Source organism: Dipodomys spectabilis, unplaced genomic scaffold (assembly GCF_019054845.1).
Source record: "Dipodomys spectabilis isolate Male_0828 unplaced genomic scaffold, ASM1905484v1 ptg000139l, whole genome shotgun sequence".
Classification (NCBI taxonomy): Eukaryota; Metazoa; Chordata; class Mammalia; order Rodentia; family Heteromyidae; genus Dipodomys; species Dipodomys spectabilis.
The window spans coordinates 757,631-772,057 of record NW_024870816.1 but is presented as its reverse complement, the minus strand read 5'-3'; the positions used below and the strand labels follow the sequence as shown (position 1 = coordinate 772,057).

Genomic DNA, 14,427 nt, shown 5'->3' with positions numbered 1-14,427 from the left:
TCAGAGCAGTGCCTCTCCTGAATTTGTTGGTTTCTCATCTGGGCAATGTACCAGCTCAAGCACAGGGGTTCCCTTGTCAGAACCAGGGGCAACCAACCAAGGGGAACAATGCTCTAATAATGCAGAACCACCCTGCCTCCCCCTTTTTCCAGGGCCAGACCCTTCCCCTTGGGAACAACTAGCCTTGACTCCCCATTCACCAAAACCCTAGGCCAGGACGCTGGGTGAAGGAGTCCCCAGACACGTGGCTCTTCAGAGCCTGGACAGAAAACAAAGCAGGGAGTCATGGTGCCTCCAGAGAGGTGTCTGACCTGGGGTGGAGGGGGGTTGTTGGGGACTTTGATGGGGACCTAAAGGCTATATACATGGATGGACTCCCTACTTCCAGCCTACATATTTCTGGGTGACTTGGCAGATTCTTGGGGAAGACAAGGAGACCAGATGGACTGGGAGCACTAGCAGAAGCTGGCAGACCTGGGAAATGTGATCACCCAGTCAGAACTGTTGACAGCTGGGGTTGGGGGTACAGGCTGGTTGTATGTCTGTCAGAGGGGATGTGGGGAGGTAGCAGGGGGTGGATCGCGTGGTGCTGGCCTGCAGGGCATCCACTTATGTGTGCTGCTGGAAGAAGCTGTAGGCTGCGATCAGGTGCGCGCCCAGAGTCTGAGGATCCGGGGCAAGGACCAAGTCAGGGCCACAAGCACGCCAGGGGTGCGCCATCTCAGCCTGGTGACTGCAAGAAGCTCTGCGGTTCAGAGCCTGCAGCACCATGTTTGAAAAGCAGCCTTACTGGGAGGAGGAGGCGGGGGCTCTGCCAGCACTTGGCGGGGCTGCAAGCAGCCTCTGCTCCTTCTCCTCAGATGCCGCCGCCTCAGCAGCCTCCTCCCCTGTGTTTGCTGCCGCCGCTCCCTCCACCTCAGCAGGCATAACCCCCTCGCCGCCGCATGTTCTGCACTTCCGACCAGGACCCACACTATGATCAGAGCAGCCGCCAGCCACTGAAGCCATTTCCACTGGTGCCTATGCTCGTGCTCTCTCTTCTCTCAGCTCTCTCTTGGCCCCACACTCCTCTTCTGGGCAACCCCGCCCTGAGGCATATGCGCCCCTGCCCCCTTGACCCCGGGCCATTGTTGCCACCAAAGTGTGCCCCTGGGCCCCACCCCCTGCTCCCCTGGGCCCTGCCCCCCACCCCTGGCCACAATCGCAGCCCTGACTAAGTCCTAAGGCTTCCAGACCATGGCAATTGCAGCCTTACCTCAGCTCAGCACTACCCCTCACCCCCAGTACCGGCCCAGGGGATCGAATCTCCCCTCAGCCCCACCGCTGGAGGAGACTCTCCTCCATCCCCCTCCACTCCACACACCAAGCAGGTGCATGGTGAAACTCCTGTGTGTATGTGTGTTTGTGTGTGTGTGTGAGTGCTGGGGATATGGGTTAGGAAGTGAAGTTCTGTTCTTTCATATATTCATTTGTCAGATCAAAGAGGAAATTAATTCCATGCCGGAGTCAACATCCATAATAATGATATAGTTGTATCCTGCTACTTTGCCAAAGTTTCAAATCAGCTTGCGTAACTTGAGTCTTTTTTGGATCTAACTAAATAGGTATGCAATTTTGTCAGTACTAGAAAGATTTTGATCACCACTTATTAAAATAGTATTTTCTAGAAACTACTTCTATCTTTTGATGAAATTTTTAATGTCATTTATATCATGGGTTGATGTTTTCCTTTAGATAACCTACATTCAGTCTTCTACAATTTGGAGTAGTTTAAAATTATGTACACTCAGGTACACTGCTCAGATTCTATTATTTGCATATTTTGTTCTTGTTAAATCAGTAGGATTTAGGTCTCAATATGGATACCATTGGACTTATTCGTTTCATTTCTGAATTTTTTTAAGTATGTCATGATTTTTGTTATTTTAGTCTTTTAATATGTGCTGCTCTCACTCCACATACAGTCACATTTGTTTTAAACAATTTGATCCATTCACGTGATTTGCTATATTACGTTCATCTAGATGAATTTAATTACAAATTAACACAACCATATTTCTGAGACACAGTTATCTTTATGGATCTACTCAAGGGTAACATGTATTTCAGGTTTTTGTGCTTAAAAACAACCAGGCACAACAAGTTTTTGTTCCTGGGGGAGTTCTACTTTGTTGGGTGTTTTTCCACCTGTGGTGACTTCAACATATATGTGCATTTTATTTCACTTTTTTTGTGTCTATATTTTTTTTCATATAACAGAAAATACATAAATAATCAGTGATTTAGAACTTTTCCAAATAGATTTCTAAGAGAGCTACTTGAAGTTTTGTGATATCTGGGACCGGGTAGGTCTTCTTAATGGAGGGGGTAGCAGAATAACAGACACATTCTTTGACATGATTTGAATTCTTCCTCCTCTTGCCTCACTATTTCCAATAGTATTACTTCAAAGCCTTTAGTGGAAAGAAAATAAATTTGTCTGTATGAACTCATAAATTTTGCTTTAATTAGGACACACCACACATTTACATTTGATTTTAACTCTAAAATCTTCTTTCCTTCTTTTAAAATCACAGATGTGAATTTATAATGCTAAAATACCATCTAATAATTTATATGAAATGGTCCAAACTATTTTCACTTCACACTATATGTAATATAGAGTGTAATAATAGTGAGTAATGGAGTATGTAATAATTTACTTTGGGGAAAGCTAATTACAGTGGATTTTGTGAGATACTGAGTAATAGTAAAAATTATGTTTGATTCTATTAAAAAGTTCACGGTTACATCTAAAAATAACTCATAGTTATAAACTAATACTAAAAAGTAAGATTGTTTATTGGGAAAATCCAGAAGTTTCAATAAGCTTGCTTTTTACAAATTGACTTGGATCTGGGCTTTGGTGGCTCATGCCTGTAATCCTAGCTACTCAGGAGTCTCAGATTGAGGATAGTGGTTCAAAGCCAGCCTGGGCAGAAAAGTCTGTGAGACTCATCTCCAATAACCCACTTGAAAGGTAGAAACGGCACTGTGGCTCAAGTGGTACAGTGGTATCAATGAGCTGAAGAGCTGAGAGACATCGCCCAGGCCCAGAATTCAAGCTGCACGACCAACAACAACAAAAAAAATGGACATGGATTTTTACTTTAAATTTCATGATTTTTTTATTGTGAAAATACATACAGAGGGGTTACAATTACATGAGCAAGGAAATGAGTACATTTCTTATCAAGCATTGTTGCCCCTCCTTTGTTTCCCCTTACCATCTCTTCCCAACTCCCCACCTCCAAACCAACCCATGAGCCAAAGTTGTAAAGTTTTTTTCCAACATAACGTGTTGAACATCTGATTGTTGCAATGGGTCCACCTGTATCCCTATTTAAAGAATTTGTTTTTCCCTTCTCCTCCACAAATTATACCAACATCAAACACAGTGAAAACAAAGGTTATACCATGGGGGAGGGACATACAAAGAAATCATCTTAGAAATATGCTAGAAACAATAGCAAGAGAAAAAAAACCATTTGAGTTCTTATCTTGGGGTTCATTTCACCTAATATCAACTTATCTGACCATTCCTGCTTGATTCAAAAATATACTAGTTATTGCAGATAAGGGAAACCATGGGACCTATATTTATTTGGGCCTTATATAATATATATTAATATATTATATTAATTGATTTGCGTATATTGAATCAGCTTTGCATCCCTGAAATGAATCCTGTTTGATCGTGGTGTATGATTTTTTGGATGAATTCTTGAAGTTGATTGGCCAAAATTTTGTTGAGAAGTTTTGCATCAATGTTCATCAAAGAAATGAGTCTCTAGCTCTCTTTCTTTGATGAGTCCCTGCCTGGTTTTGGGATGAGGGTTAGGATGTTTTCATAGAATGAGTTCCGTGTGCACTTTCTCTTTCAATTTCATTAAAGAGTTGGAGGGTATTGGTGTGAGCTCTGCTTTGAAGGCCTTGTAGAATTCCACTGTAATCCATTGGTTCTTAGATGGGAGTTCTCTTATTGCTGCTTCTATCTCAATGCATGATATGGGCCTGTTTATTCGATTTAACTCATCTCGGTTTAGTTTTGGCATGTCAATATTTGCTAGGAAAAGGTCCATTTCTACCAGGTTCTCAAACTTATTAGCATAAAGATTTGAGAAGTATTCCCTTATAATGTTCTGGATTTTTGGTTGTTTCTGTGGTGATGTTTCCATTCTCATCTCTGAGTTTGTTTATTTCTGTGTGAGCTCTTCTTTTTCTGATAAGATTTGCTAAACGTCTGTCAATTTTTGTTAATTTTTTTGAAGAACCAACTCTTTGTTTTGATGATTCTTTCTATTTTTTTTTGGATTCTAATTCTTTTAATTCTGATTTAATTTTAATTATTTCTTTCAATCTACTGGATTGGGGTTTATTTTGTTGTTCTTTTTCAATGAGGTTCAGATATCTCATTAATTGTTGGTTTCAGATCTCTTTAATTTGTTGATGTAGGAACTCAGAGGTATAAAATTGCCTCTGAGTACTGCATTTCCTGTGTCCCAGAGGTGCTGGTAATTTATGTGTTCATTTTTGTGGAATATCATGAACATTTGCATTTCCTTTCTAATCTCTTCCATGACCCACTGGTGATTCAACTGTGTGTTGTTCAGCCTCCATGTGTCACAGGACTTTCTTTGGTGGCTTTCAGTGTTGAGTTTTAATTTAATTCCCTTGGATCCTGTTTCTTGGCCTTTATTGTGCTCTTGTTGGTTTTCTATGTGTAGGACATGTTTAAGTATCTTTTGTAAGTCTGGTTTGGTGGTTCTAAAAGCTTGTATCTGAATAGGCCTATCTTTTTGCATGTTTGGGAAATTCTCTGCTATGATTCTGTGAAATAAATTTCCTAAACCGTTAACTTCTGTCTCTAGGTGCTCCTCTACACCCATTACCCTCAGATTAGGCCTTTTGATGGTGCTTTCCAAATGTTGAATAGATCTATCATATTGCAAGGATAGTTATACATTCTTTCTCTATAATATCTAGGCTGTCTTCAATTCCCGAGATCTGATCTTCTGCATGGTCTAACCAACTGTCAAGATTTTCTACTTTGTTTTTTATTTCTTTTCCTTCTAATTGTTTGGCTTTGATGGCTTCAAATTCTTTGTTGCAGCTTTGTTTTAGGTCTTGTATGAACTTTACTTCCTTAATTTGGTGTTCAGTGTTTCTTCTCAAATCACTTAGTTGATTCGTTATGGTTTCCTTGGACTCCCATTACTTTTCTTGGGCTCCATTGAGCATTCCCTTTGTGGTCTCCCTGAATTCATTCAGCTGTCTGCTCATGGATTCCATGAATGCCTTTATTGATCTTGCTCTATTCTCATCCTTCTCTCGCAAATCCTGTATTACTCTTTGAACAGCTTCCTCACAATCATGCAATTCCTGTCTTTCTCTTTGACTGATCTCAGCCTTCTCATGCAATTTCTGTATTTCTCTTTGACTGTTCTTAACCTTCTCATGCGATTTCTGTATTTCTCTTTGACTGTTCTTAACCTGCTCATGCAATTCCTGTATTAATCTTTGAGTAGCTTCCTCATGCTCACAAGATTCCTGTATTAATCTTTGGTTTGCCCCCTCTCGCTCTCTATCTCGCTCACACTGAGTCTTTTGCAAGCTTTCAATCTATTCATTCACCATGTATACCAGTAATGCTTGTAGAGCTTTTTGGGAACTCTCTTCTGGATTATTCATTAATATACTGTCACCTGATTATCATGAGTGGGAATTCATATACCCGGACTTGCCATTTTTTTTGTGTTTTCCGGCTTGTTCTGCCCATTTGGTATGAAAGTAAAACCAATTTTGTGCTAGACCACTATTTTAAGGCAAGCATCAACCGGAGTCCTGTAGTTGCACAGTCAAAATGGCTGCAGATACAATCTAGTACATCAGATACAATCTATTCATCATCAAACAACCATGGACTAATGGGGTAATAAAAGCAAAAAGGATTTGACACACCAGAAATTATTAGGTTTAGGGACAATTGTGGAGAAAAATAGGATTAGAAGGATGTGGAGAGGTAAAAGAAGAGTGAATTTGGGCTGGGAAGGTGGCTCAGTGGTAGTGCTTGCCTTGCATGCATGAGGCCCTGGGTTCGATTCCTCAGCACCACATAAGCAAAAAGAAAAAAGCTGGAAGTGGCGCTGTGGCTCAAGTGGTAGAGCGCTAGCCTTGAGCTGAAGAGCTGAGAGACAGCACCCAGGCCCAGAGTTCAGGTCCCACGACTGGATCCCCCCAAAAAAAAAAAATTAAAAAAAAAAAAAAGAAATCTGGTGGAAAAAAAAAGAGTGAATTTAACCAAGTCCTAATCTCTGAGAGGGAAATGCATTGTACAGAATGATTGGAGAGAGATTTTTTAAAAATAAAGAAAAAAATGGATAAACAAAAATTTAAATCTAAGAAGTGAAACACTTAAAAATTATGTAAGTTTAAAGAAATGATATGGAGAAAAGAAAAGGATAGGTTGAGAGGAGAGGAGGGATAGAAAGGAAGCATGAAAAACTAAAAAATAAAAGAAAATTAAAATTAGTTAATTGAAAATTATACTGGTATGAAGAGATAATACTGCCATTAAAGAAATTAAGCCTAAGATGTTTTGAATCGAGTAATAAATTTCAGGATTAAGTATGTACACAATGGGGGATAAGGTCTAATAATTGACCACTGGTATGTATCTGGGGATGAGCAGAACAGCAATTAAGTCAAACAAAAAAGAAAGAGAGAGAGAAAGAAATGAAAACAATAAAAAAAGGACCAAAAGGTCAAAAGAGATTAAACCCACACACACACATCAAAAATAAAAATTATGAGAAAAAATTAACATCAAACACTTTTAAAAATTGAAAAAAAGGTTAAAAAGAAGAGTTCTTTTATTTTGGGTTATTTTTGGGGGGAGAATGATAAGACCCTGTATCTCTCCTGTGTCTATAACCTGTCTCTTGGTGGAGTCTCTGGTGTGCTTGTGGTGTTTAGTTTTCATTTTGCTTGACTGGTTTCTTAAGTCAGTTTTTTTTCCGTGCTGGCAGAAAAATGCTCTGCTTTACCCAGGATTTTGTGATCCTCTTCCCAGGCTATTCAGTGGGAGGGAGATCTGCTTTGAATATCACCAAAGAGGGAGATGGCAGTTTCCTCCAGTGTATAAGTGCCTTGATGAGGTAGGGTTGGGGCCTTTCAGAAAATGGTAGCTTTTCCCTGAGGGGCAACTCCTGAAACACTCATGGAACCCATTCTCAGGGTTTTATTTTTTTTTTTTTTACTTAGTTTCAATTGTTTGTCTAGGCTGTTGTAGGGAGGGGCAGCCTCTGGCTCTGTTTACCATGTGAAGGACATCACTCCACAGAGGTTCCACTGACTTGGTGGGGTGACATTCCCCTGTGTGGAGCTGAGCCTGACAGGTCATGTCTACTTCCTGTGACCTACTAAATGACTCTTGTTTTCTTTCAAGGCCTGAATTGGAGCTAGCTGCTCAGCCCTGGGGAGGTCAGTATCATAGATGGAGATCTCTGGTAGTGGGGGAGGGGCGGCCTTCCCTCCTCTGCTCCCTGAGAAGGGGTAAGGATGTCAGGATTCTACTCATGTAAGAGTGTTGGTTCTTGGGTCATCTCTGGTCTGTGATCTGTAGGATGAAGATATCTGCTCCTTGTCAGTTCTTGCTGGTGTTGAGTAGAATCTGCTCACCAGCCAAGTCTGGGGCCTTTGTCATGGACTCTCTCTGTAGGTATGGTGGCTATAGCCACTGGCACTGTCCCTACTGCCATCTCAGCTGTGGCTACTGGCAAGTGCTCAGATCTGTCACCTTGCCTGGATTTTCCCTCTTTGGCCAAACTCTCTGTACTGTGATGGCACACTTGGTGTGACTGGAACATTTAAACTGCTGTCTATGTAAGAGCTTGTTTACCCTCCAGCTTCTCCTCCTCCGTCTTCCCCCAAAACCTCATGATTTTTTTTGAGTGTTTTTTTAGTGAAAAATGTTTTTGGTGTTTATATTTTGGTTTGGCATAAAATGAGCCTACTATTGTCTTAATTTAATAAAAAAAAACTTTCTGATTCTATGACAGCATAAATTTTGTGGGTAATGGTTAAGACTAGGTTGCCTTTCTGAAAAAAAAATCACCACCCATAAAAGAGGAACAAAAAGAAAATAACATATGACAGGAAACATTAATCTTAATGGACTAATAGTCTGTCAGTTTGATTTAACTTTTAATCAAAAATTAAAGTAATACTTGATAACGTTTTATTAACATATTTAAATTTCTTCATTCTTGTCATTTAAGATTCACTTTATAAAGAAATTCAACAGGTGACAGTGTTTTTCCATGACTTTTCCAAATAAATGATCATTTCATCATTATAGTGTATAGCACAATATACCCAGAAAGCATTTAAGGAAAATTTTTTTCCCATTCTTTGGTTTGCTTCAGTCTGTATTTAAAGCTGCATACCACATCTTACACACTCTATTGTCTGTCTTCTCATTTGAAATATTTCAATAAGTTTTCTTTCCCTAGTTTGTCAGCCAGCAAATCTTTATAAAACAACATGCTTTCATTCATTGTGCTTTCCAAAATATATCTTACAAATGCCAAAACGAAGCACAATCTGAAACATCTGTGGATTTTTCCACCTAGAGTACAAAGTAATCACTTTCCAAACTCCTTAGAACCAGCTGTTTACTGGCATTAATTGTGCTGTCACTTCCATGCTTTAAAACAACAGCATTCGACAATGGCGTACATTTTAATTGGTTTACCACATTTGGTTTGTTTTCAGCAAGGACTGTCTTCACAGAAGATGGTAATAGATGAGGTTTGTAATTATGTATTTTGAAAGGGCTCTAAGTTGTGGATATAGAATATCTATTTCAGTGACTAAATATTTAAATTAAATCCTATAATGGATTTAATTGTGACTAAAGTGTTCTACAATCTAGATATTTTTTAAGGAAATATTGTAATTGTTTCCTTGGTGACAATGTAATTGGAAGACTTAAATTTTTCTTTTTTTTTTTTATAGTGAAAACGCTGTACAGAGGGGTTACAATTACATGGGCAAGATAATGAGTACATTTCTTTTTTTTTTTTTGAGTCTGGTCTTGGGGCCTGAACTCCGGGCCTGGGCGCTGTCCCTCAGCTCTTCAGCTCAAGGCTAGCGCTCTACCACTTGAGCCACAGCACCACTTCTGGCTTTTTTCTTTTTGCTTATGTGGTGCTGACGAGTCGAACCCAGGGCCTTGAGCATGCAAGGCAAGCGCTCTACCACTGAGCCACCTTCCCAATCCATGAGTACATTTCTTATCAAGCATTGTAGCCTCCTCCTTGGTTTCCCCTTCTCATCCCTTCCCAACCTCCCACCCCAACCCCCTCCATGCAATCCTCCTCCCTGCCCCCACCAAAGTTGTAAAGTTCGTTTTTCCATATAACGACTTGTACATCTCATTGTTCCAAAGGATCCAATTGTACCCCTATTTAAACGATTTGTTTTTTTCCTTCCCTTCCACTAATTATACCAACCTCAAATACAGTGAAAGCAGGGTTATACCTGGGGGAAGGAAATACAAAGCAACAAAGAAATAATCTTATAAATGTGTAGAAACAATCACCTGAAAGAAAAAAAAATTGAATACATATATTAGGGTTCACTTCCCTAAAATCAACTTATCTGACCTTTTCTGCTTGACTCAGACATATACTAGTTATTGCAAATAAAGGAAACCATGGGACCTAAGTTTCTTTGGTACCGGCTTACTTCACTTAATATGAATTTTTTTCTATGGAAGACTTAAAATTTTCATATACTATTGCCATCTTTAATGAAGTGAATGTACCTGGGTTTGCATACAGAACTTTTGGGACAGCATTAATGTTTGAATCTTTGATGGGATTTGATTGGGAATTGTGGCAGGCTTTCATGGTATGAGAAGAAAAAGGATATGATTGGAATTTATAGCAATATCTAGTTGCTTCCACCCCTGGACAAGTCATTATCATTGGTGAAGATGTTGCCATTTGAATTTACAATGCCCCAGAAAGACCTATGTGTTAAAGAAAAATGACTTTCCATTTCCTCCCAGGCTGTGGAGAATACCTGAATAGTTCTTCTGGAGATTAAGTTCTTCAGAATAAAACCTATGAGAACATGCACTCTCATCTTCTTTCTTCTTTTCTCTTTTAATCATTCTAGGTCAAAAACATTTCTTTTTGACATACTCCTCACCTTGACATTGCCTTGTCACAGGCCACCAAAACAATAAAACCAACTGAACATACACTGAAATCTTCAAACTTATAAATCTGAGTAAGCATTTCTGTTTAATAAATGGACAATATCATTTATTATGGTAGGTTATAAAGTGCCACGCCGAGCCCAGTAGAGTCTGCTTAGCATGGGAAACCATCTATCAGACCATGATAGGGGCTTCGAGACCTATCTCTGAGTCTTGGGACTTCACCGAAGTCTACCTCAGAGAATGGGGCTTTACAGAAACCTATCTCCAAGTTTTGGGACTTCATCGAAGTCTACCTCGGAGAATAGGGCTTCTAAGAGGCCTACTCCTGGGAAAAGGCTGGAAAAACCCCTGGGAAAAGATGCATTTCTGCCTTTCTTCACTGCATAAGAGTGCCTATTAATCTTTTACTGCTTCTACTGCTCTTTGTACTTGCTCATTGTCAACGTTCCCTTAGAAAGAACTTCTTGTTACTCTCTTTCATTTACTAAAAGACTTGCTAGATGTAGGCCTCGGTGACCTTGCTATTGAGGAAAGAACAGGAAAGATCTTATGGGACAGTTAAGGCCTCTATAGAAATAAGGTAATGGTTAGTTGATGACAAAACATCGAAACCCATTATATTTCTTAGAGATAAGCCAGAAACAAGTGCCTATCAGGTGACCAGCTGGTGACCACCCAAGAATGAAGCCCTGCAGCAAGGTTGTGTAACCTTTTGCCCTTTCTCATGGAGACTTTTGCTATAAAAGTTTGTTATCCTCTACATTAAATCGCACTCAGCATCCACTCCTAATGTGTGTGAGTTGTCTGTTTGCCATCTCCCCACCTATTCCAGGTTCCTCCCTTAGGTGTCCTCCGTCTTCCCGACAGAACCCGGTCCGCGGCAATAAAGCTAACACAGAAATCTAGTCTTTCTAACAATGTAGAGTATATAAAAAATGCTTCATTATAAAATATCTAACTCCAAGTTATATTTTGTGTTTTTGTTTCTGTAGATCTTAGGGCTTAAACTCATGGCCTGACTGGTCGTTTTGTGTTCAAGGCCAGTGCTCTACATAAAATCTGAACTGGAACTCCTTTTCTCCTGGTGGTTAATTGGAAATAGGAATCTAATGAACTTTCCTATTCTGGCTGGCCTATTCATGTTGCATACTTTATGTAATTCCAATTCTCAGCATTATATAGATGTTCCAACTACAATATAAAAAACTTAAAATATACTAAGGATATTTGTAAAGTATAAAATGAGGGAAGAATTTTCATCCTTTAGAAATCTATGCAAAATCTATGCTAAACTATTGATATTTTACTGGACCTTTCCTGCAACCAGTTTGATATAGTTTAATACTTGTCACACCAACTTTCTCTGTATTCTACTGCATATATACTTTTTCACGTATGTTTGTATGTGTATACATATATGTATCTATCTATATATGTTCCAATGTGCATCATCGGACTTGAAACTGCTTTGTTTTGCTGTTCAGCAATGAACCTTGTTGGCTCATTCTGTGACAATATCTGTTCTCATTTTCATCATTCCTTTATTTACCAAATCATCAGCCTTCTATAATCAGCTTCATTTCTTGGGTAAGGTTACCAATCAGTCCAACCAATATCCACCCAGAGGCTTTTAATAAAGCAAGTTTTAAGGAAGAATATAACATGAAGTAACAACTACAGAAATTCCACAGAGACCTGACATCTTTCACATTTCTGTCTTCCTTCTCTTCTCATACTTCAGAAAGTATTGACTAACACTATAAATATACTGCAATTATAAGTTAAGGATCAGTGTTTTCTTTCCAACCTGAAGCCTTCTTTTCCATGATTCTTGACATAAACTTTTTGGGAGATTTTTTGGATTGTGATGGGATTCCACCCAAAACAAAGCCATGTATATCAAGAAAGTCAATGTTTTCAACTCAGAGTAGTAAACAAAAGAGGGAGAAAATTAAGGTTAGCTATATATGTTAAGCACAAATACAGGCAATATCAAGATATCTTGAAATTGTATACTTTTACTGGATAAAGTGGCTCAAACCTGTACTATTATCTACTTAGAAAACAGAGATTAGAGAATTGCAGTTCCAGGCAAGCCCAAACCAAAAAAAAAAAAAAGTTTCAGAAACTCTGTTAGAGTTTGATGGGTGCTATGTGTTTTGCTTGTGTTAGGAGGACCACAGTCCAAGCAGACCCAGGCATAGTGATACTTACCTCAAAAGAAGCAATCAAGTTACAATCTGCAGGTATGGCAGTAGTAGAGATACCAAAGTTGTAAAGTTCCTTTCATTGTTGCAATGGGTCTACTTGTATCCCTATTTAAACATTTTCCCCTTCCCCTCCACAAATTATGCCAACATCAAAAATGTGTGCTTATGTAAGAAATGCATGATTCTAAAATTTCATGACAATTCTTTTGAACTTACTTTTTTGTGGAATTGACTAAGAAAATAAATTACACCTTCTATATAAAAAATGTTCTGTGCTTAATCCGGCAGCCCATACACTAACATCGGAATGATACAGAGAAGATTAGCATGGCCCCTGCTCAAGGATGACTCGAAAATTAGTGAAGCAATCCATATTTTTACAACAACAAATGCTGGAGGAGATGGGGCCACAAGGGAACCCTACTGTATTCTTGGTGGGAGTGTAAAAGTCTTCAACCACTTTGGAAAGCAGTATGGAGTTTCCTCAAACGACTCCCCATAAAGCTCCCCTATGACCCAGCAATCCCACTTTTGTTCATTTACCCAAAGGATCACAAACAAGACCATACTAAAACTACCAGCACAACTATGTTTACTGCAGCATTATTTACCATAGCTAAGATATGGAACCAACCCAGATGCCCCTCAGTAGATGAATGGATCAAGAAAACCTGGTAAATATATACAATTGCATTCTCTGCCTCCATCAGAAAGAATGACATTGCCCAATTTGTTAGGAAATGGAAAGATTTGGAAAAAATTTATTAAGTGAAGTAAGCCAACTCCAAAGAAACATAGGTCCCATGGTTTCTCTTATTTTCAATAACTAATATATGTCCGGGATTATCAGAAAATGTCTTAAGCTATGTGCATTTGACCAGATAAAATGATGTTAAGCTAAACGAACACCAAGATAGGTACACAAGTGATTCTATCTTGCTATTATTTCTAACATACTTATACTGTACGATGTGATTTTTTTTGTTCCTTTATATGTTCCTCAACCACGCTATAACCCCTTTTTTCACTGTATTTGAAGTTGGTGCGCCTACATCTTGTATATACGTTTCTCTAATTTGGGGAGAGAAGAAAACAACAAAATGCTTAAATAGGGATACGGGTTGACCCATTGTAACAATGAGATGCACAAGACCTATGTTGAAAAATGAATTTTACAATTTAGGTAGGGGAAGGAGAGAGGAGGAGTGGAGTGTACTTGTGGAGGTGGGAGAGAAGGGATGGTGGGGGGAAAATAAAGGAGGAGGTAACAATGCTTGTTAGGAAATGTACTCACTACCTTGCTCATGTAAATGTAACCCCTCTGTGCAATATATTTAAAATAAAAAAGTATAAAAATGTTCTGAGATTGAAGTGTTTATTTCCCTTATTTTATCCATATAATCTCGTTAACAAATAAATTAATGCAAAACACTGACATGAAGGTATTTTGAATAAATGTGTGTGTGTGTGTGTGCACGCATGTACACAAGTGTGTTGGAGTGCTTAGAATTTGAACTCAGGGCTTTAAGGTCTTGCTAGACCTTTCCTCTCTAGATTGGTGAGCTACTATATGAGCGACATCTCCACTCCTGGCTCTTTGCTAGTTCATTAAATTTTTTTGAAAAATAATCTCAAAAATATTTTTGCCCTGATTGGCTTCCAACTGTTATCCACAGATCTCAGCCTCCTGAGTAGATATCTCAAGTAAACAAGATTACAGGTGTAACCAACCAGCACAAGTTTTTCAGAATAATTTTAAAAGTAGAAGAAAATTTACTTCATGGGGGCCTGTTTTTATCATCTCCTACTTTTAAAGCACTTTGCTTTAAAAGTAAAGGTGAATTTATTAAATTAAATGTGAATTTATTTCTCTTTTGGATTCTTAAAAGACAGAAAGTGATGATATTTAAAAGTTTTGGTACTTTTTTTAAAAGAAAAATGGAACTG

The 14,427-nt window shown here is 38.8% G+C and overlaps 1 non-coding gene across 1 annotated transcript; it reads left to right on the top strand.

The window, feature by feature from the left end:
* Window positions 1-12,752: 12,752 nt before the first annotated feature.
* On the top strand, window positions 12,753-12,859 carry LOC122117075. The gene has a single exon (XR_006149083.1). It is a non-coding gene; the product is annotated as a U6 spliceosomal RNA (small nuclear RNA).
* The last annotated feature ends 1,568 nt before the right edge of the window (window positions 12,860-14,427 follow it).